Genomic DNA, 22,764 nt, shown 5'->3' on the forward strand with positions numbered 1-22,764 from the left:
GCGCATTTCACTCCAAATCGATCAGCTGTTGCGCCGCTTGCAGGAAGGGGAAATGGCGGGCTGTGGGATGAAGCCCCTCCAGCAGGGGGTTCTGCGTGGGTGCCTCCATGGTACTGGGGCCTGGAATAGCCAACTCCGTCAGGCACTGAGAAACCAGGTCGGAGAGATCTTCCTTGGGAAAGAACCGCCTCATAGTTCGGTATGGCTCTATCCCCGAGGGAGACCAAAAAGTAAGAGATATACGCCTTACCGGATCCTCGGCGCTTCCCGACTTTAACCCGGGCGGTCTCCGGCTGCGGGGGGAGAGGGGAAATACCTTCACTGCCCCGCTTGAGGAAATGCACCCGCTGCCTCTAAGCCGCCGAACTCGTCTCGCTCGGGGCTAAGTCCACGCCGGGACCGAGGCGCCTCTCAGCCAGGCCCGAGCCCTTCTCGCTCGGGGGCTAGATCCCTGCCGCGATTCGGCCACCGGACCGAGGTGTAGACCTCCGAGGGATCGCGGAAATCACCCCAGGAAACTCAACTGGGGGAGGGACCCGAGGGTATCACCGCAGGAGTGCGGGGCTCGTCTTCTGAGAAATTTGGAAAGTAGAAAGTAGATTTGGAAAACACGCTCAGCGAACGTGCAGGCGCTCCAAACTGCTTTGGAGATGGAAATTACTGAATTGCTTCACTTCCTGTGGGGGTATATGTACCCGTGCTGACGTCAGATCCGTCTCCAACTGCTAGCACGAGCACACTATACCCACTTGTTCTGAGTCCATCTGGCTACACTCCAGGAAATTATTGTTATCCTTAAATGGAAAGAAAGTTTAATCATTACTTCACATATGGAATTGGAACAACTGCAGTGGATGAGCAATTGACTTTATTTATCCATTTTAAGTAATTTAGAGGAGGGGTGGGCAAACGTGGGCCAAAGCTGGCTCATCATTGCCTTTTGTCCAGTCCAGTAAAAGTTTTAAAAATGAAATTAGGTGCATCCCACAATACTCTCTCTTTCTGCTGAGCACTCAACATCATCATCAAAGGCCCAAAATATCGCCTTTGATGACAGACTGAAACACAGAACACCAGGTATGGCCTTTGATGACGACATCGGCACATGGTGGGTTGGGGGAGGAGAGATAAGCATGCAGGTGGGCAGGTCAGCATCTGGGCGGCTTAGCATCCTGAAATGGAAATGCAATTGGGCCTTTTAATTAAGCCAATTGCAACAGTACACTGGGGAAAGGCAGGCAGATCAGCGTCGCTACAGCGGCCTGTGCTGACTTCCAATTGGTGACTTTCCTACCACAAGTCCATCGGAAGAACAATTTCCTTCTCGTGCTAAATGAAGGCTCCTTGTGCTGGGGGCAGGCTCTTCATGATTCGCTGCAGCAGCTCACCTAACAGCAGCCTTATTTTCAGCATTCTCTTTTCCTCAATCTGAAAGTAAGGAAAAGAAAATCAGTTGTACAATCCATGGTTTCTTCTACTCAAAGTCTAACAATACCTGAAAATCATAACGTTGCTTTCTATGAATACTTTAGTATTTTGTTTATTTACATTTCCTTCATTTGCCTTCAAAGATTTGATTACAGTAACTAAAGCTGAATATTTCTTTATAATTTTGAGTAAAATTATCAGGAACAGTTTGATTTAAAAAAATCTATAGATATTTCTTATGAAAGATAATAAAGTCAAGAAACAAAAAGATAACAGCTAAAGCCCTGTATTAACTATCCCTTCTAAAAGAAACAAGAATTTTTAAAATAATATTTGAAAGCTAGCTCAAATTTTTAGGAGCCAGTGGAATAAATGTCTATATAGTTCTTTTGTTAAAGTATTTTTAAAAATGATTTTTCTCTCTTTCTTTCCCATTTCCCTTCCCAACCTATCCACTTCTGTAGTCTAGCAGTAGTTCAATGGCCTGAGCTTGACCCATTCACATTGCAGCTGTTAAGGCTGGTCACCTGACCGCCTGAACTAGTTCAAGCTGATGGCAGGTGCCAAACTTGGGCCAGGCCACTTTGCTCCCAGAATACAAACTGTCAGGATGATGCAATGTCATGCACTGAGCCTAGCACACAGGTTACGAGAGCTTGGACGTGCATTTTGGACGTGCATCCAGAACCCCCCATGCAATAAGGGGTCAGCACATCCAAACTTGTGCATAGCTAATAGTGATCATCACATGTAAATTACATGTGGAAGAGGCTATTAGCTAGTACCTCGCGATGTAAAAAATCCCCGACAACCTAAGGCGCACTTTTTAACCCATCAAATTTTATGCCTGCCCGGAGCGGGTGTAAAGTCATTCCGCACATCAAGGGCTCAACTTAAAAACAAAAAAAATGCTTTTGTGTGGTTCCTTCTACTTAGGAAGAAACCCAGAAAGCAGCACCATTCAAAAAAAAAAGTCTTGTGCGTGTATATTGTGCGAGCATATTGTGCCAGTAAATTAGCTGCTGCAGGAAAAAACAGACGCTCATAAATTGAACATCAGTTTTGGTAACCTGCACACACACACCTGTCATATGTCAGTGAAAAGACCAATCCCCTTTCAGACACTTTTCACTTGACAGTGAAAAATGCCAAACTGGATCAGCCCTGCTCAGGGGAGGGGAGGGAGCTCTGGCCAGGCTGTTGTAGACACACAGCCACTTCTCCTAGGCACCCGATGCAGAGCACTAGGGATGCACAAATTATCCATTGCGCATCCTTTTTAGTGTGGCAGCTCATTTGCATATTGCATCCGGCATCCAGGAGAGGTAGATGTAAGTGTGTTCCAAAAATGTGCATGCATCTTGGACATATGTTTTTATGCGCATGATATTGCATTGGCCTGTGTGTGCAGGACAATCAAGTCATGTACTCACTATCATATCCTGGGGCAGTAAAGTGAAACAACTTGATGAGAGTAGGATAGTATTTAATACTTAGCTAACACGGTCAACAATGCAACAAGTGATAAGGAGATGCATAGCAGTTTAACAATCAGGAAGAGTGCATAAGGAACATAAAAGTAAAACTGAGAGGGAAGAAGGATTGAAAATGAGAAAATGAATACTAACTTAATCCGCCACATATATACAAAAGTTGGGAAAAAATTGTTTTGAATAAAAATTATATTAATAAACATTGCATTTTTTAATATAATTAATGTAGAATTTTATAGAAATGTAGGTAGCACCATGAGATAGGAGCAAAAGCGGGAGTGGGGGAACAAGAGAAGGAGGTAGACATTCAGCTGGTGCTGGAGATGTGAGAGACACTCTATGCACACACACACTTGCACATTCATAGATACTACCACATTCAGTCACTCACGCAACTCCCTGGCCACTTCCTACCAACTACTCACATGCACACATTCCACTCACTCCCAGAAATACACTTTGGCTTTGCCCATTCATTTATACCCAGTCAGTTGTACATACACATGCATTCACTTGCACACACATACATGCTCATTCATACCATTATACACAATCTCATTCATAATATCCATAGCCCTTGGTTACTCTCAGTCCTACACTTCTATGTCCCCTCTCAAAATCAAAGATCATCAAACCAACGCCTTCTTGAAATTCCTTCTCCTAAACACACCAGATTAGCAATCACATGAGACTGAGCCTTTTCAATTGCATGCCCTATCATCTGGAACTCACATCTCCTATTCATTAGATCAATACCCAGCACCAAAGTCTTTTAGAAGGCCCTGAAATTTATTCAGTCAGGCTGTAGGATAAACATGTTCTTGTTAAACAGGTTCTGCAACTCAGCTTTCTGGCTCCCTGTCAGGAATATGGCGGTCTGATCAGCCGCCTGCATGCCAGGGACAGGACGAGTCCGACTGGGTACTAGCAACTGTTGATACATAACATGGGGGGATAGTGATCAATCATTTCTCCCTCACACGCACACTTGTTTATGGCACAGTATAAAAGAGCAGGACTTTCCGGTGTCCGGCGGGAGTAGGAGATATTGCCTCTATAGACGTATAGAGTGCTGGACACTGAAAACCCCCTTCTCGCCTTTGCTAACCTGACGACTCCTCGATACAAGGCTGATGACATGAAGGGTGCTGGATGGCATATGCAATCATGTGGTATGTAAATAACTTTCTGTAAATAACGTCTATTACCATGATGTCACATTAATAAATGATGTCATAGATATTGTGTCAGAGTACCTTACTCTCTCATTCCCAACATTTGGCGTCACTGAACAGGATGTCTCTATTTAAAAGGAAAAATGGAAAAGAGACATCCGAACCACCAAGCCCGGTGGATCTAAAAATTCCCGGATGGGAAAAAACCCCGTATAAAATGTTGGCCCAGGAATGGGCTACGAATACAGGGCTTGCGGAGGCTTGGGATATAGGAGGAGAACCTTTAGATATTGTAAATCAACTCCAACAGGTCCCCGTAATAAAAGGAAAAGAATTGGGGACAGTGGGACGGAGAGGATGGGTAATATTAACAGGATATAGGAAATGTCATGAACAAAAAAGCATGTTGCAAGAAAAATTAGTTGAACTAGAGCGAGAGATAGACAACCTCCTCAAAGATAATGTTATGCTTAGGTGTCACATAGAGACATTTAAACAGAAGGCAGAACATTATCAGACAGTGGCCGAACGAGCCGCTGTCTGGGTAGCACAACACAAATATAGAAAACGAAGAGGAAGAGTAAATCATTCTAAAATACGAGCATATATTATGAAAGATGACTGGGATCCAGAGATATGGGATGGGGATATATGGGACTCTACGGACAGTGAGGAGGAGGCAGTAATACCCCCTCCCCCCGTAGAGCAAGCCTGTCCCATAGTCAGGCGTAAATTAAAGCAGACCAGAGATGGTAGAGCTATAGAACAGGAGGGTACACAAGTAATGGATGACTTCACCCAACAAGAAGTAAGTGAGATATTTGATCGCATGGGGCAAAAACCAGGAGAACCTATTGACCGCTGGCTAGTGAGATTATATGAATCGGGGGCGGGAGACATTACGATTGATCAAAAAGATGTTAAAAGTTTCACTATGATTTCTACCGATCCCGAGGTAAGGGCAGCTATCAGAACAGTAGTTTGGCAAGGGGACATGACGGACTTGTTTCGAGTAATTGCCGCTGCCACTAAAACAAGATAAAGCACTGTATTAGATTTGCCCGTCAGTAACAAACAATTATATAATATGCATGATAGAGAAGATAAGGCCATCGCGGAAAGATTAAATGATTTCTTTGCTTCGGTGTTTACTGAAGAGGATGTTGGGGAGGTACCCGTAATGGAGAAGGTTTTCATGGGTAATGATTCAGATGGACTGAATCAAATCACGGTGAACCTAGAAGATGTGATAGGCCTGATTGACAAACTGAAGAGTAGTAAATCACCTGGACCGGATGGTATACACCCCAGAGTTCTGAAGGAACTAAAAAATGAAATTTCAGACCTATTAGTAAAAATTTGTAACTTATCATTAAAATCATCCATTGTACCTGAAGACTGGAGGATAGCAAATGTAACCCCAATATTTAAAAAGGGCTTCAGGGGCGATCCGGGAAACTACAGACCGGTTAGCCTGACTTCAGTGCCAGGAAAAATAGTGGAAAGTGTTCTAAACATCAAAATCACAGAACATATAGAAAGACATGGTTTAATGGAACAAAGTCAGCATGGCTTTACCCAGGGCAAGTCTTGCCTCACAAATCTGCTTCACTTTTTTGAAGGAGTTAATAAACATGTGGATAAAGGTGAACCGGTAGATATAGTATACTTGGATTTTCAGAAAGCGTTTGACAAAGTTCCTCTTCTAGGAAAAGTAAAAAGTCATGGGATAGGTGGCGATGTCCTTTCGTGGATTGCAAACTGGCTAAAAGACAGGAAACAGAGAGTAGGATTAAATGGGCAATTTTCTCAGTGGAAGGGAGTGGACAGTGGAGTGCCTCAGGGATCTGTATTGGGACCCTTACTGTTAAATATATTTATAAATGATCTGGAAAGAAATACGACGAGTGAGATAATCAAATTTGCAGATGACACAAAATTGTGCAGAGTAGTTAAATCACAAGCAGATTGAGATAAATTGCAGGAAGACCTTGTGAGACTGGAAAATTGGGCATCCAAATGGCAGATGAAATTTAATGTGGATAAGTGCAAGGTGATGCATATAGGGAAAAATAACCCATGCTATAATTACACGATGTTGGGTTCCATATTAGGTGCTACAACCCAAGAAAGAGATCTAGGTGTCATAGTGGATAACACATTGAAATCGTCGGTTCAGTGTGCTGCGGCAGTCAAAAAAGCAAACAGAATGTTGGGAATTATTAGAAAAGGAATGATGAATAAAACGGAAAATGTCATAATGCCTCTGTATCGCTCCATGGTGAGACCGCACCTTGAATACTGTGTACAATTCTGGTCGCCGCATCTCAAAAAAGATATAATTGCGATGGAGAAGTTACAGAGAAGGGCTACCAAAATGATAAGGGGAATGGAACAACTCCCCTATGAGGAAAGACTAAAGAGGTTAGGACTTTTCAGCTTGGAGAAGAGACGACTGAGGGGGGATATGATAGAGGTGTTTAAAATCATGAGAGGTCTAGAACGGGTAGATGTGAATCGGTTATTTACTCTTTCGGATAGTAGAAGGACTAGGGGACACTCCATGAAGTTAGCATGGGGCACATTTAAAACTAATCGGAGAAAGTTCTTTTTTACTCAACGCACAATTAAACTCTGGAATTTGTTGCCAGAGAATGTGGTTCGTGCAGTTAGTATAGCTGTGTTTAAAAAAGGATTGGATAAGTTCTTGGAGGAGAAGTCCATTACCTGCTATTAAGTTCACTTAGAGAATAGCCACTGCCATTAGCAATGATTACATGGAATAGACTTAGTTTTTGGGTACTTGCCAGGTTCTTATGGCCTGGATTGGCCACTGTTGGAAACAGGATGCTGGGCTTGATGGACCCTTGGTCTGACCCAGTATGGCATTTTCTTATGTTCTTATGTTCTTATACAGCGTATCAAAGAAATTACCATGCAAACATGGTGTCTGAGGAATTTGCAGGGAGATTTCCTGGACCTATCCCTGTCCGGTACGGCTCGGGCAGAGATTATGCGTACCGTAGTCCCGGCACACAGGTCCATTATGTTGATCTTGCTATTAAATACGGCTGGGAAGAAAATTGGAGATTTGATTCGGGCAATCAGAGAGGTCCTAGATTTAGGGATACAAGAGCGCAATGATAAGACTTTCACATTTAAAGGTGAAGTATGTGACAGGGGCGAAGGTATTCGAAAGGGATACAGGGATCTCTGAAACCAAGATACGGTGCACGGGTTTCAAGAAGAGATATGTTTGCAGCATTGATAGCTGCCGGAGTGGCTAAAGAGAAAATAGATGGTATTCCAACCAAAAACATGTATAAATTGTATCTGCAAAAATGCAAGGGTAAACAAAAGAAAGTTTACGCGGAAAGGGAGGAAGACTGGGGAAAAGTGTTACTAACAAAGATGAACCAATTGTTGCAAGAGAAAAAAGAGCAAGAGGTAAATGCTACAAACCCCTTCATAAACGAGTCTGAGTCCGTACAACCCAGCGCCCCACCTCAGGAGGCCAGTAGTACCAGACTGTATCCGGACTTATCCTGAGCACAATAGGAAAAAGGCCATACCCCCCAAATCGCTGCCGTCACCATGGATAATCGCCCCCATATTGGGGTAGAAATACAATGGCGAAATGGGGCACAGCAGGTGATGGCTTAAGTAGATACAGGGGCGGAGGCCACTTTAATATTTGGAAATCCCAAGAAACATGGGGGGCAAAAGGTAGAATTAGCGGGTCTCGGAGGAAAAACTGTGATAGGAAAACGAACCATAATTTCTTTAGTCGTGGGAGGATACAAAATTCCTCAAGCTAAGGTAGTAATTGTACCCATTAAGGAATATATAATTGGGATGGATCTGTTACAGGGACTTAAGTTGAATACAACATGTGGGCAAATGGTGTTTGGAAAGGCGGCAAGTAAGCAAGTAGCATTTGAAAACAATAGACCAGTATATCTATCCAGAACAATAATAGTGGGTAGAACTGTGGGACCAGAAATAGCTTTGCCTGAAACAAGGGGTCCGGTATGCCAAAAGCAATACCGGATACCTGGAGGACATAAAGAGATAACAGAAACAATTAAGGATTTATAGGAAGCGGGGGTGCTAATTCCAACCACTAGCGGTTGGAATAATCCCATCTGGCCAGTGAAGAAATCAGATGGTTCATGGAGAATGACAGTAGATTACAGGGCTTTGAACAAAAACACGGACCCTCTGACTGCTGCGGTCCCCAATATTGTAACATTGGTAGAGCAGATACAGCAACATTCGGGGAAGTGGTACGCCGTAATTGATTTAGCAAATGCCTTTTTCACAATTCCTATCTGTAAAGAAAACCAAGAGCAATTTGCTTTCACGTGGGAAGGACGACAGTATACCTTCACTAGACTACCTCAGGGATACTTACATAGCCCTACCATATGTCACCGGAGGGTGGCAGAAGATTTAGAAAGGTATGATTGTCCAAAAGACATACAATTAACTCATTACATTGATGATATATTAGTACAAGGGGATACAGAAGAGCAAGTAGCGATAGCTCTAGCACAAGTAGTAGAAAATATGGAGAATAGAGGTTGGAAAATTAACAAGAATAAAATACAAGGACCTAGCAACACTGTGAAATTTTTGGGGATACAGTGGTCGAATGGTAAAAGAGAAATCTTACCAAAGGCAAAGGATAAGATATTGTTGTTTTCCCCGCCGCGGAATCAAAAAGAAGCCCAGAAGTTTATAGGACTATTTGGATTCTGGCAACAGCACATTCCACATTTGGGGCAAATATTGTCCCCATTGTATAAAGTCACTCGAAAAAAGGAAAATTTTGAATGGGGACGATTATAACAAGATGCTTTTGATCAGGCTAAGGTTGCTATCCAAACAGCATTAGACTTATGGCCTATCAGGGAGGGGCCAGTAGAATTACAAGTTTCATTTTCATCTTGTTATGCGGACTGGAGTCTGTGGCAGAAACAAGACGGTAAACGAGTACCGTTAGGGTTTTGGAGCAGGAAATTACCTGATGCTGCATGGAAGTATTCAGCCTTTGAGAAGCAGTTACTAGCATGTTACTGGGCTTTGTTAGACATGGACCAATTAACTCAGAACCATGAAATCCTTATGCGCCCTTTAATCCCAATTATGCAGTGGGTACACAGCACCCCGCATACTCATCGGATAGGGTATGCGCAAGAAGCTTCCAATGTAAAATGGAAATGGTATATCCAGGACAGGGCGAAATCAGGCTTGGCTGGGCACTCCATGCTCCATGAACAGGTAGCGGAAATTCCTATTAATCAAGAAAAAGAACAGATAGAAACATTGGATATTCCTCCTTCTCCGGTTACTACCGGGGTACCATTCGACCAATTACCCAAAGAGCAGCAGTTACATGCTTGGTTTACAGATGGTTTGGCTAGAATGAAGGGAACTGAACGATTATGGAAGGCTGTAGTGTATAATCCCCATACAAACTAAGTAAGTCAGGAGGAAGGGAAAGGCAGATCTAGCCAGTTTGCGGAACTTTATGCCATATGGATGGCTTTACAAAAAGGGGAAACGGATTGCCACATTTATACTGACAGGTGGGCAGTCATAAAAGGAATGACTCAGTGGATGCCAAAATGGCATAAAGATCAATGGAAAATACATCACCGCCCGGTATGGGGCACTGACATTTGGCAAAAGATCTGGGCTGAGTGTCACAAAAAGCATGTTACAGTGTTCCATGTAGACGCACATGTGAAAGATGTTTCTTTATCTAATCTGTACAATTCCATTGCAGATAAACACGCAAAAATCTGAGCCAGTGTCACGACCACAAACGAGCAGGGGCTATGGAAATGGGCACACGAAAAAAGTGGCCACTTGGGAGCAGAAGCTACTCACAGGTGGGCCCAAGCCAGAGGGATACCAGGATCCCTCCCTGATTTTCAAAACATACTCACACAATGTGAATATTGTCAGTTGACACATCCAAGGTCACCACAAGCTATTGAGCAGGGGCATATCTATCGTGGTTTAAGTCCTGCCACTATTTGGCAAATAGATTTTATAGGCCCTTTACGAAAATGTGGAGGAGATGTATATTTATGTATGGCAGTGGATACATTTAATGGAATCATGATGGCTGTGCCTGCACCAGAGGCTAATCAGAAAGCTACGTTAAAACTTTTAAATGAAATGAGTCGGTATTATGGAATACCAAAACAAGTTCAGAGCGATAGAGGGACTCACTTTACTGGTAACTTAGTGCAGCAATATGCTAGAGACAACTACATTGAATGGATCTTTCACAGTCCATATTATCCGCAAGCTGCCGGCCTTATTGAGCATATGAATGGGTTATTAAAAAATATGTTACGCTCTCTTACAAAATCTGCCACCATGAAGGGGTGGAAATCTGTATTGTCCACAGCTCTACAGCTGCTAAATAGTAGACCTTTAAAAAAGGACGGAAAGACTCCTTTCCAGAAGTTATATAATCAGGAACCCGCTTCTACTCAGATCCAAAATATCACTTGCTGGGCTACGGCTTCGGGAAACGTCAAATTGCCCCGCCAAAATAGTTATGAAGCTGCGGGATATGATGTAACCAATCCCACCGCTATAGTGATACCTCCCCATGAATCTTTATTTTATGATTTACAGATTGGGTGCAGCATCCCTAAGCAACATTTCGGATGGCTGTGATTTCGATCTAGTTGGGCAAAACAAGGCATAACTGTATTGGGGGAATCATTGATTCTGACTACCATGGTCCCATATATGTACTGTATCACAACTTGACGAATAAAGAAATTTACATTCCTGCCCAAACCAAAATGGTACAATCGATTATTATTCCCTATGTAACAGACCAAATGGTATGGGGAATTCCCAATTCCACTCCCCGAGGACAAGGTGCCTTTGGAAGCACCTCCAATCCAAGTAAACTACATCCAGGAGCTAAAATATGGATCTTCACAGCTCATAGAGAACCTAGGAAAGGTGAAATTTTAGCTGTTGGCAAAGATGCAGTACTGACCTTACTACCAGAAGGAGATGAACATTGGATACAGGTACCCAGTATCCAATGTAAACTAAGGGAATAACTAACGATGTGTTCTCTCGCTACAGGTTGGCTTGCACCTCCCGTTTATGGCGATCAACCTCTTTGCCATCATTGGTATGGTGCACACCCTATATCAGCCTGTAGAAGTAACCTCCGGATGGGGGACTATCAAGTGGAAGAACAGCACCTCCTCTCGGACGCAGGATAATTTCACATGTAAAGCATACGATGCTTGTGTGGTTTGGAACATCACCACAACTGCAAAAGTAGTGAAAGCAAAGACAACACAGGACAAAATCACACTATTGACAATACAATATGTACCCCTACTCTAATGGGATTGGCTTGCCCTTTAATGTATTCCACATTACCCGATGATTGCTCATTGCAGCAACCTTTGGCACACTGTAGTCTTCTAATATTACCTGATAATGTGACTGGTTTCATAATTCCATTCCCTGAAACTGTATGTGTATATAATTTGAGTTTTACAGGATGCCTGTATAATGTTACTTGGTTTACTTTTGGTTCTCGACAATATTATTTACCACCAATGGACATCTCTGAGGCGCAATTGGGGGTAAAGTTGGACTTATCATTCTTTAAGACACCATTGTTGGATTTGACTAAACTGCAAAAGGTATTGAATACCTCAGATTCATTGAAACAGACCCTGAGACATGTGGACATTGCTGTAACTGGTGCCCTGCTTCGAGCGGACTTTGCCAAGGAACGCCTACTACATTTACAACATCAATTGATAAAAGACACCTCTCATTCTTGGTGGGGTGTGTTTTTCAGACGTTCCTCTACTGCCACAATGACTCTGAATTGGATTTTTCATCCTATCCGTATTGTAATGTGTGTATGCCTCCTGTGCCTAGTGTGTACATGTTATCTTACCTATCGAGTGCATAAAATAGCACGTCAAAGTAAATATACCACTACAGTGGCTTCGTATGCAGTGGTGCCTGCATTGGAGAATGATTGATCAAGGGTGGAGTGTAGGATAAACATGTTCTTGTTAAACAGGTTGTGCAACTCAGCTTTTTGGCTCCCTGTCAGGAATACGGCGGTCTGATCAGCCGCCTGCATGCCAGGGACAGGACGAGTCCGACTGGGTACTAGCAACTGTTGATACATAACATGGGGGGATAGTGATCAATCATTTCTCCCTCACATGCACACTTGTTTACGGCACAGTATAAAAGAGCAGGACTTTCCAGTGTCCGGCGGGAGTAGGAGATATTGCCTCTATAGACGTATAGAATGCTGGACACTGAAAACCCCCTTCTTGCCTTTGCTGACCTGACGACTCCTTGGTACAAGGCTGATGACACGAAGGGTGCTGGATGGCATATGCAATCATGTGGTATGTAAATAACTTTCTGTAAATAACGTCTATTACCATGATGTCACATTAATAAATGATGTCATAGATATTGTGTCAGAGTACCTTATTCTCTCTTTCCCAAAACAGGCATTCCAGGAAACTAACAATTCCTAATTTTTCTAGCCCTGTCTCAGTCCGTCTTTATCTAGCTTTATTTTTTTAATTCCTTATTTCAGTTCCAGTCCAGATTTTATTTTTTTCTAGCTAGCTATGCTTAAGCTGTATTTTTGTTTTTATGTGTCATGTATGGACATGTCTCTTTGTATTATTATGAATGTTACGTTGTAACTTGCTCCAAAGACTGGAGAGTGGGGGTAACAAGTTCTTTCAGATAACTAAATAAATAAATAAATAAATGTGGAGTTGTTTTTTTTTGTAGCAGTGCAAAGTGTGAAACCTACTGATCCAGAGCAGACTACCTGATGCTACAAAGAAAAGCACAAAAGTGAATTTGAATATTCTTTTTTATTTCTTTTGCAATTTTCAAATTATAATACCACAGAATGTTGAAAAAGCATAGCATGAGTCCATGATATCATCAGAAACAATGTGCTCCTGAATTGTCATAGCTAGGTCTGGAGTTATAAAATTCTAATTGCACTTTATTTTATTGCAATGCTATATAAATTAAAAAAAAACTGAGGTGATAATGGGCTTTTTCCCCTTTAACAAGCACTGGAAAGCTTCAGTTTTCTTTTTTCTTAGTATGTACCCTGGGAATAAGATGTGTCATGAGGGAGACAAACAAGACTGAGTAATTGAAGGAAAATTGTCTTTATGTAGCCCAGGGGTTACACACATTAAAAAAAAAACTGAGTCATTGTATTGCTTGTTTTAACAACAACAACAACAACAAAAAACAAAAAACAACCCTGTACAGCTTTGTTTCTGCTCAGTATAGCAAGGCCTCAATTTTTTTCTGGATCTTTTCTTTTCAGGAAAATGAGATTTAATTAATAGCAGATCTTCTAATCTAAAAAGAGCCATCCAATTGAGGAGACAAATGAAAAAGAGAACTAAAAATAAAAAAGAAAAGTATATAATGAATGTTAGGTTTTCAAGCCAGAATGGAAAGCCAAATATTTTTTTCTAAGTATGCACTCAAAGCCCATCTGCCTGATCTGTCACGAGCACATTGCAGTTTTGAAGGAGTACAATTTGAATTGCCATTTCACTACAAAGCATCCCAATTATGGGCACAAATTAACGGAGAAAAAGGTGATGAAAGCTGAAAAGCTTGTACTAAATTGAAAGATCAGCAAAACCTTTTTTTTTTTATACGTGTTTTCTTAATACATAGACAATTTCCATTATCAATGAACCAATCAGAACAGAATTATGAACAACATTTTTTCACAATACATATCAATTTTTCACAAACAAAAACACCTAATCTGTCTGATCTATAAAAAGAAAAGTTTGGTGCCTCACTTCTTATTAAGCACAATATTATTTGCAATATTTCAAGGTAATTCATGAACTAATATTTGACTCTCCAGTTTTGGGAAGGGTTCCCATTTCTAAGAGAACTCTTGCAATAATAAAGGATCTTAATTGAACCAGATCAAAGAAAATATATCTGTTGTTATTTAGTCTAACCACACATTTACTTGGATATCTTACTATGAAATCTGCACCAAGGTCTCTGACTTCCTGATACATTGCAAGAAATTTCTTTCTACGTAACTGGGTTTCCCTGGCAATGTCTGGGTAAACCCAGACTTTGCCTCCCAGAAAAGTTTTTGATCTATTGCGGAAGAAATGTTTTAAAATAGAATCTCTATCTGAGGGAAATAAGAATGAAACTAATAATGTCCTTCTAGATTCTACTTGTCTCCATAGATTGTTCTAAAAATTCTGTAATATTCTCTTCCACATTTTGTATCTGGTTACTGTTTCCTAGTGATTTCTTAATATCTTTTTTCCCTTCATTCAAAAAATATATTTTAGCTATTGGTGGAATTGCTTCACTAGGAAATAATAAAATCTCTGTAACATATTTCTTGAAGATATCTAGGGGCAAGATTAATTTCACACATGGAAAATTCACCAACCTTAAATTCTTATACCTAATTTCATTCTCAAGAATTTCTATCTTTCTTGCATTTGATGTTTCCCCTTGAATCACATTATTTTGTATCTCTTGAATCTGAGTTACCTGTTTTTCTATAACACTCATTTTATTTACATTTTCTTTAACTACCGGTTCTAATTGACATATATGATTCTTGGTTTCTGACATATCCACTAATGTAGTAATGGAAGATTCTAAAGATGTCAATGCCTTCCATACTAGTTCTAAAGTAATTTCCTTTTTTGTTACCTTTTGCAATCCCAAAGATTGGATCCCCATCCCACCTAATTGAATATGTCCACCCATATTGAAGTCCCCACTATCCAGAGTTGTCAATGCCTTTTGAACTAAATCTGGATTTCCTCCACCAGCTGGAGCAGAAATCTGCTTCTGCAGGTGGGTTTTACTTCCAGAATCTTCAGAAAGCATATTAGAAGGCCCTTCTCCATCTTTCCCCACACCGGAGGAGGTAGTTTCGGCCATCAGCTTTGGAGGACCGACTATCTCAGGGATTAGATGTTGGTAACCACTTGGATTAGAGGGGGTCACTGGAGCTCCGGGGCTTAATGATATATGAGCGTCCAACATAGGTGGCGTGTGCTCTACGCCAATCAATGTAGCGGACTGCCTGCTCAGAGTCGAAGTGTTCGATGGAGAGAAGAAACCAGTTAAGGTAGATTGCAAAGTAGCTGTTACTGGAGTAGCCGGGGTCTCTACTCACACTCTTCCTTTGCGCTTTGTGTGCAGCATTTAATCGAAAGGAAAAAAGAAATAATTCACTTAGTGGTTTCTTCTTAACTCTATTTACTCACAGTTTGGCACCAGTGAAGGAGAAATGGGAAAGTTCTTGTTCAGCATTCATTTATATCGAATCCAACCAGATGAAGCCAAACAGACAAAGCCGTGAGCCTTTGGCGTGCACGGCGGCGTCAGCGTGCCGCAGGAAGGCAATTTAAATACCTTCCCGGTACAGGAAATGACGTCACCTTCAGTGAGGCAATTGAGAAAGCAGTTCCGAATTCAAGGAAATTTGCCGTCGGGGCCGGCTGCCGCTAAACCCCCGGTCTGATAAGTCCTCCCAGTTCTCCTCAAAGAGTACACCGCAGGAAGGCAATTTAAATACCTTCCCGGTACTGGAACTGACGTCACCTTCAGCGAGGCAATTGAGAAAGCAGTTCCGAATTCAAGGAAATTTGCCGTCGGAGCCGGCTGCCGCTAAACCCCCGGTCTGGTAAGTCCTCCCAGTTCTCCTCCAGCAAAACATTTTTTTTGACAACTCACACTTCAAGAAGCAACAACAAAGTTGAGTTATGTTTTGGCATTCAAGATTGCAAAAGAAAATAAGCCCTTTTCAGGAGAGTTTTTGAAAGAGTGCATGGTTGATGTTGCTGGTCTACTGTGTCCTGCTGTAAAAAAAAAAAAAAAAAGATTTGAGATCAGTTGCCACTACCTATTAGGGACTGCATTTCTTTGTCCCAAGGAATGACCCCTGTGATAGCCTCTTCTGACCTGGTTTACACACCACATGCTCAAAAGTGAAGGAATTATTTTAGAGTTACCTCCTGGTATTCTTTTGCCTGGTTGGTTTTCCCTATGGGGTGGGAAGGGAGGATTTCTAGTCTTATGTGGGTTATATATGAAGTTTTATTTAGTTTTATCTTTTAATGAGTCATGTATTCTTGTTTATATTATGATACTTTGTGACTGACTTGTTAATGTTTGGATATTACTGTATTATAATATGGTTGGCTGCTAAACTGAATAAAGATATAATTTAAAAAAAAGATTTGAGCACCTTAGTTTGTCAAGAAAAAATGATTGATCGCCATGTTGAAGCAGTCAGTAAAGACTTGGCCTCTGAGTTGAATTGGAAAGCACATTCCTTCACACACTTTTTACTGGCTCTCGATAACAGTACTGACATCAAAGACACGGCACAGCTCTTGATATTTTGCCAGAGGAATTAAAAGCAAAATTGACATCACAGAAGAATTTATATCATTAGAATCATGACGGATGCAACAAGAGGAGTGGATTTGTATGAGGCGGTTTCTAGCTGTCTTCAACATTTGAAGCTCCTCTGGAGTAAAATGGTAAATGTCACCACAGATAGATTGGAAAGTTTAACTGATAAAAAGGTTGGACTTCTCAAAAGAACAGAGGAAAAAGTAAAAGAAGAGGACCCGATAAAATAACTCATTTTTCTATACTGTATTATACATCAGGAGGCACTATGCAGGAATGTCCAGGACATTGATCATGTTTGCAAATAGTGAACTACATTGATAAAACTGGTTAAAAGATAGGAAAGAGAGAGAAGGATTAAAATAGTTTTCTCAGTGGAGAGAACTAAACAGTGGAGTGCCTCAGCAATCTGTACTTGGACCAGGGCTTTTTAATATATGTATAAATGATCTGGAAAGGGGTACAACGGGTGAGGTGATTAAATTTGCAGATAACAAAATTATTCAGAGTAGTTAAATCACAAATGAATTGTGATAAATTTCAGGAGAACCTTCTGAGACTGGAAGATTGGCTATCTAAATGGCAGATGAAATTTAATATGGACAAGTGTAAAGTGATGCATATAGGGAAAATTAACCCTTGCTGTAGTCACACGATGTTAGGTTCCATATTAGGAGTTTGCACCCAGGAAAAAGATCTTGGTGTTATAGTGGATAATACATTGAAATAATTGACTCAGTGGGCTGTGGCAGTCAAGAAAGCAAACAGAATATTAGGAATTATTAGGAAGGGAATGGTAAATAAAATGGAGGATGTCATAATGCCTCAGTATCGCTCTATGGTGAGACCACACCTTGGTCTTCTTCTGCCATCATTTCTATGTTTCTGGTTGCCACATCTCAAAACATATATAGTTTCACTGGAGAAGGTACAGAGAAGGACAAACAAAATGGAATGGTTCTCCTATGAGGAAAGCTAAAGAGGTTAAGGATGTTCATATCTTTGAGAAGAGTTGGCTGAGGTAGGATATGATAGAGGTCTACAAAATCATGAAAGAACAGGAATGGATAAATGTGAATTGGTTATTTACACTTTCAGATAATATAAGAACTAGGGGCCACTCCATGAAGTTAGGAAGTAGCACATTTAAAACAAATCAGAGAAAATTCTTTTTCACTCAATGCACAATTAAGCTCTGGAAGTCATTGCCAGCAGATGTGGTTAAGGCAGTTGGTGTAGCTGGGTTTAATAAAGGTTTGGACAAGTTTCTGAGAAGTCTATAAACTGCTATTAATCAAGTTGACTTATGGGATAGCCACTGCTTATTACTGGCATTAGTAGCATGGGATCTATTTACTTTTTGGGTTCTTGTCAAGTACTTGAACCTGGATTGGCCACTGTTGGAACCAGGATGCTATGCTTGATGGACCCTTCATCTGACTCAGTATGGCAACTTCTTATAATCTTTTTTTTAAAAACTCTTTATTTTCCAAATTTTTACAATTTTCAGTCAAACTGACATTTACAAAATGTTAGACAACCAATAAAAACAAAAAGAAAAAAATTATACATTCCATAAAAAAGGGAAGATTTAAACAAAGTTTGTCATCCAAATGAGACCTCAAGTTGGGGACTGTACATTAACAAGGAAAATGAGAATGATAAAAGAAAAAAAGAACTCTCAAGTAATAATTATAATCTACTATATCATGGCCACAAATAGAAGTGCTAATCTAACAGGGTACATACAGGGTCTTTCTCTATTCTGCAAAAATCCTTCTAACTGTTCAGAATCAAAAGAAAAGATACTTAAGTGTACCTAATTTAACAATACATTTATAAGGAAATTGAAGAAGAAATGAATCACCAATATCAATCACCCATTTTTGTTTTTATCATAAAAGCTTTCTGTCTCAGTTGAGTCACTAACTTCTTATATTCTTACAGTAGGTCGAAGGGACTCAATCATCATCAGTTCATCTCCCATCTTGAAGACACTGATGCTGAACACCAGGATTCATAGCAATGTTGCTGGCTAAGCTTAGGAAAAGTGTTGCAGCGTATGTGAGAACCTCTAAATGAAATTAGCCACTTCTTGGAAATGAAGGGGAAAGAAAGAGTTCCCAGAATTAAAGGATCCAAATTGGACATGTGACCTTACCTTTGGTGAGGATATCGTGGCACATTTGAATGATCTTAATTTGAAAAAAAAAAGTGATTGTGCAGAAATTGTATTTTAGAGTTAAAGCTTTCAAAGTCAAGCTACTATTTTTTTCAAAACAACTGAAAAGTAAGGTCTTCACTCACTTCACAACACTCCATGGCTTAGAATTGTCACTGGAGCAATCAGCTAGGTACAGCAAATTGTGAGTGATTTGCACATGGAGTTTTCCTATCGCTTCTTAGATTTTGAGAAGATTCAAAATGACCATCCGATTCCTCCATGCAAACTAACCTCCAACAGAGTTGCACACAGTAATCTTAGGGAAGTCACTTCTGCAGCATCATCACAATGCACCGGCATAGGTGGGTAGACATCATCAGGAGGAAAGAGCAGCACTCTGTAAAGAATGTAAAACTACTGACTACTGACCACTCAACTTTCGTGGCAACTCCATCTTGTGCAGTAAATATCCTCAATGGCAAAAGGAATAAAAATCGAAATAGCAAAAAAAAAAAAAAGGACAAAAACACATAATAGAACCCCATCCCTCCACCCCCCTTCCTGATCCCCTCCCTTGAGGCCCAGCCCATAAACAAAACAAAACCCCAAATGAAACCACAGATTCTCAGACTTGACAGCTACAGTGAGAAGGGCATAAAAACCCCATGCAGTGAGGGACAACTTATTTCTCCTGAGCTCTGCAAACATGAAGCCAGAGTTAAGGGCAAGCAGAAATATTAGAAGCAAAGTCCAGACCATTTAATCATTGTCACTAATAGCAGGCCTCTCCAATCGATGCAGAGCCTCCCCAGCCTGATCCAAAAAACGCTGCACTTCCATGGAGGATTCAAAAGGCTGCTATCTATGGTTATCAACATACTTAGGAACTCTCAGGATTTCACTGAGACTCAGGGAATTTGCATGAGTTGCAGGAACTCTGTTGCGGTTGAGGACCCAGCTAGGCAGGTGACACCCAACAGGAACAGTTCAGGACTACAGGGCAAGACATAACTAAGCTAGGCAATCTTCAGCCTATACCAGCTACCTCCCCCACAGGTTGAGCCCTTGGGTTCTGGTGGCTGGCAGGACATAGACAGGGGCTTGGACTGAGACTAGTGCTGGACTGGAGACTGGAGCCAAGGTAAGGCTGGAACCAAATGCAGGCATGGAACTACAGTCTGCAACTGAAGCAAGGTGTTGCGGTCCCGGTCGCTGGGCTAGCGACCGGGTCCTTACCTTGCCTCCGGTGTCCCCATGCCCACCGCGATTCGCCGCTCCAGGGCCCTTCCCGACCGCGTGGCAGCGGCTCTCTCCTTGTGGAGACGCCACTGAGGCACGTGCCTGACTCCTCCCCCCGCCGGGGAACGTGCGCTCGCGAGGAGACGCTATTTGAAGGTCCAGCACCCGGAAGTGCTGAACCGCCCCGTTTTTGACGTCAGATGCCAGCTCCTATTTAAACCGGCATCTGTCACCCTTACTTTGCCTTTGCAACGAGGTCGCTCTCTGAGTACTTAGTTGCTTCCAGCTCTGGTTCCCTGCTTGTCCAGCCGTGCCGTGCTTCCAGCTCTGGTTCCTGCTTGTCCAGCCGTGCCGTGCTTCCAGCTCCGGTTCCTGCTTGTTCCAGCCGTGCCTTGCTTCCAGCTCCGGTTCCTGCTTGTTCCAGCCGTGCCTTGCTTCCAGCTCCGGTTCCTGCTTGTTCCAGCCGTGCCTTGCTTCCAGCTCTGGTTCCTGCTTGTTCCAGCCGTGCCTTGCTTTCAGCTCTGGTTCCTGCTTGTTCCAGCCGTGCCTTGCTTCCAGCTCCGGTTCCCGCTTGCTCCAGCTGTGCCTTGCTTCCAGCTCAGGTTCCAGCTTGATCCAGCCGTGCTCCGCCTCCAGCTTCGGTTCCGGCAAGCTCACCTGCAGTCTACCACGACCTTCGGACTTCTTCACGATTCCTCTGTCTTCAGCCAGCCACGACCTTCGGACTTCTTCACGATTCTCCTCTCTTCAGCCAGCCACGACCTTCGGACTTCTTCACGATTCTCCTGCCTTCAGCCAGCCACGACCTTCGGACTTCTTCACGATTCTCATGTCTTCAGCCAGCCACTACTTTCGGACTTCTTCACGCTTCTCCTGTCTTCAGCCAGCCACGACCCTCGGACTTCCCCGGATCTCCTAAGTCCCAGCGACCCGGACCCCTACGGGCTTCTCCTGGGGGGGTCTCGGGTTTCCAGGGTGAAGTCTTCGCCAGTTCGCTCCAGCTTAACTCCGCCTCCCGGCTCATTACCATCTACTGGGGCCTGTCCCCAATCAGCCGGCCCAAGGGTCCACTTATTGACTCAGTTCATAACAGTTTGCAAAGGCCATGGACCCGGCGGATGCTTCGCCCATGCAGGCCATTCCCGGAATGGCTCAACGTATTCAGCAACAGCAGCAATGCCTGGAGGTGTTGGCTGCAACCGTGGATAGTCTAGCCAGCCGTCTGGACGCTAACCCGCCGGAGGTGGTGCAACCTCCACCTCCGCTGGCACCGCAGCCTACTGTACAAATTCAACTCCCCGCGCCCACTCGTTACTCCGGGGATGCCAAGTCTTGTAGAGCCTTTTTGAATCAATGTTTCATCCGTTTCACGTTATTACCTGGTCAGTTCCCCTCTGATGCCGTCAAGGTGGCATATATTTTGTCACTACTGGATGGGAAGGCCATGCTTTGGGCCTCGCCCTTGTGGGAACACCAGGACACCATGCTTAATAATTTGCAAGATTTTGTGGCTCGTTTCAGACAGACTTTCGATGAACCTGCCCGTATTACTACAGCTACCACAGAGATACTACAGCTACGACAAGGGCCCCTCTCTCTGGCGGATTACGCAATAGAATTCCGCACCCTGCCAATGGAACTCGGGTGGCAGGATGACTGCTTGCGAGGTATTTTCCTGGAGGGACTCGCAGCGCGTATCAAAGATGAATTGATGGCCCGGGATATTCCTTCCACTCTGAATGAAGTAATTGATCTAGCAGGGAGGATTGACCGACGCCTGCAACAACGGGCCAAGGAAGCTCGAGTTCCCCGTCGGCCGGTTTCACTGGCACCTTCATTTTCCCGATCTCTAACCACGCCTCACAAGACACAGTCGACTGCCAGCAATTCTTTGGAAGAGCCCATGCAGCTCGGGCGAGCACCGTTGACCGAAGACGAAAAGAAGCGACGCCGCACTCTGGGGCTCTGCTTGTACTGCGGTACTAAGGGTCATTTCTTGGGTCAATGTCCCGAGAGATCGGGAAAACGGTCGAGTCTAGGGAGATGGGAGGAGGTTCCCCTAGGCTGTATTAATCCTGCTCCTCAATGTACTGTTCCTGTCACGTTGGAATTCCCAGGAGGCTCCTTCCCGACTTTGGCTTTTATTGATTCAGGAGCCGGTGGGAACTTTATCCTGGAGGAATTAGTATGCCAGTTGGGACTGTCTACTAAACGCTGGGTACCCCCGCTACGAGTAACATCCATTCGTGGAACCCCCTTACCCGGTTACATCTCTGAAACCACGATGCCACTCATCCTACGAACTGGTACACTTCACACTGAGACAATCTCTTTCCTCCTACTTGAGAAGTCGGTGCATCCTGTGGTCTTGGGACTCCCCTGGCTGCAGCAGCATGATCCGGTGATCCACTGGGACACGCTTCAAATTGCTCAGTGGAGTCCTCACTGCATCAGGAACTGTCTGGACTCTTTGCCAAAACCGGAGGTACTGCTCTCTCATACTGCTCTGGAACTCCCTTTATAGTACCAGGAATTCTCGGATGTCTTTTCTAAGCAGAAGGCGGAACTTCTTCCGTGTCATCGGCCCTTTGATTGTGCCATTGATTTGCTCCCAGGTTCTACTCCCCCGCGGGGTAGGGTCTACCCCCTCTCTTTACCAGAGACTCGTGCAATGTCAGACTACATTATGGAGAATCTTGCTAAAGGCTTCATTCGACCTTCCCATTCTCCAGCAGGAGCAGGCTTCTTTTTCGTGGCTAAAAAGGACGGCTCT

The 22,764-nt window shown here is 42.9% G+C and overlaps 1 long non-coding RNA gene across 1 annotated transcript in view; it reads right to left on the minus strand.

Annotated features, from left to right (window-relative positions):
* Nucleotides 1–855: 855 nt before the first annotated feature.
* The window catches only part of LOC115091784, a 146,713-nt gene continuing 124,804 nt past the window's right edge, over nt 856–22,764 (minus strand). Inside the window, exon 3 of the long non-coding RNA XR_003856815.1 lies at nt 856–1,428. This is a non-coding gene — a long non-coding RNA (uncharacterized LOC115091784). The remainder of the gene's footprint in view (nt 1,429–22,764) is intronic.

This window comes from Rhinatrema bivittatum, chromosome 1 (genome assembly GCF_901001135.1).
Source record: "Rhinatrema bivittatum chromosome 1, aRhiBiv1.1, whole genome shotgun sequence".
Taxonomy (NCBI): domain Eukaryota; kingdom Metazoa; phylum Chordata; class Amphibia; order Gymnophiona; family Rhinatrematidae; genus Rhinatrema; species Rhinatrema bivittatum.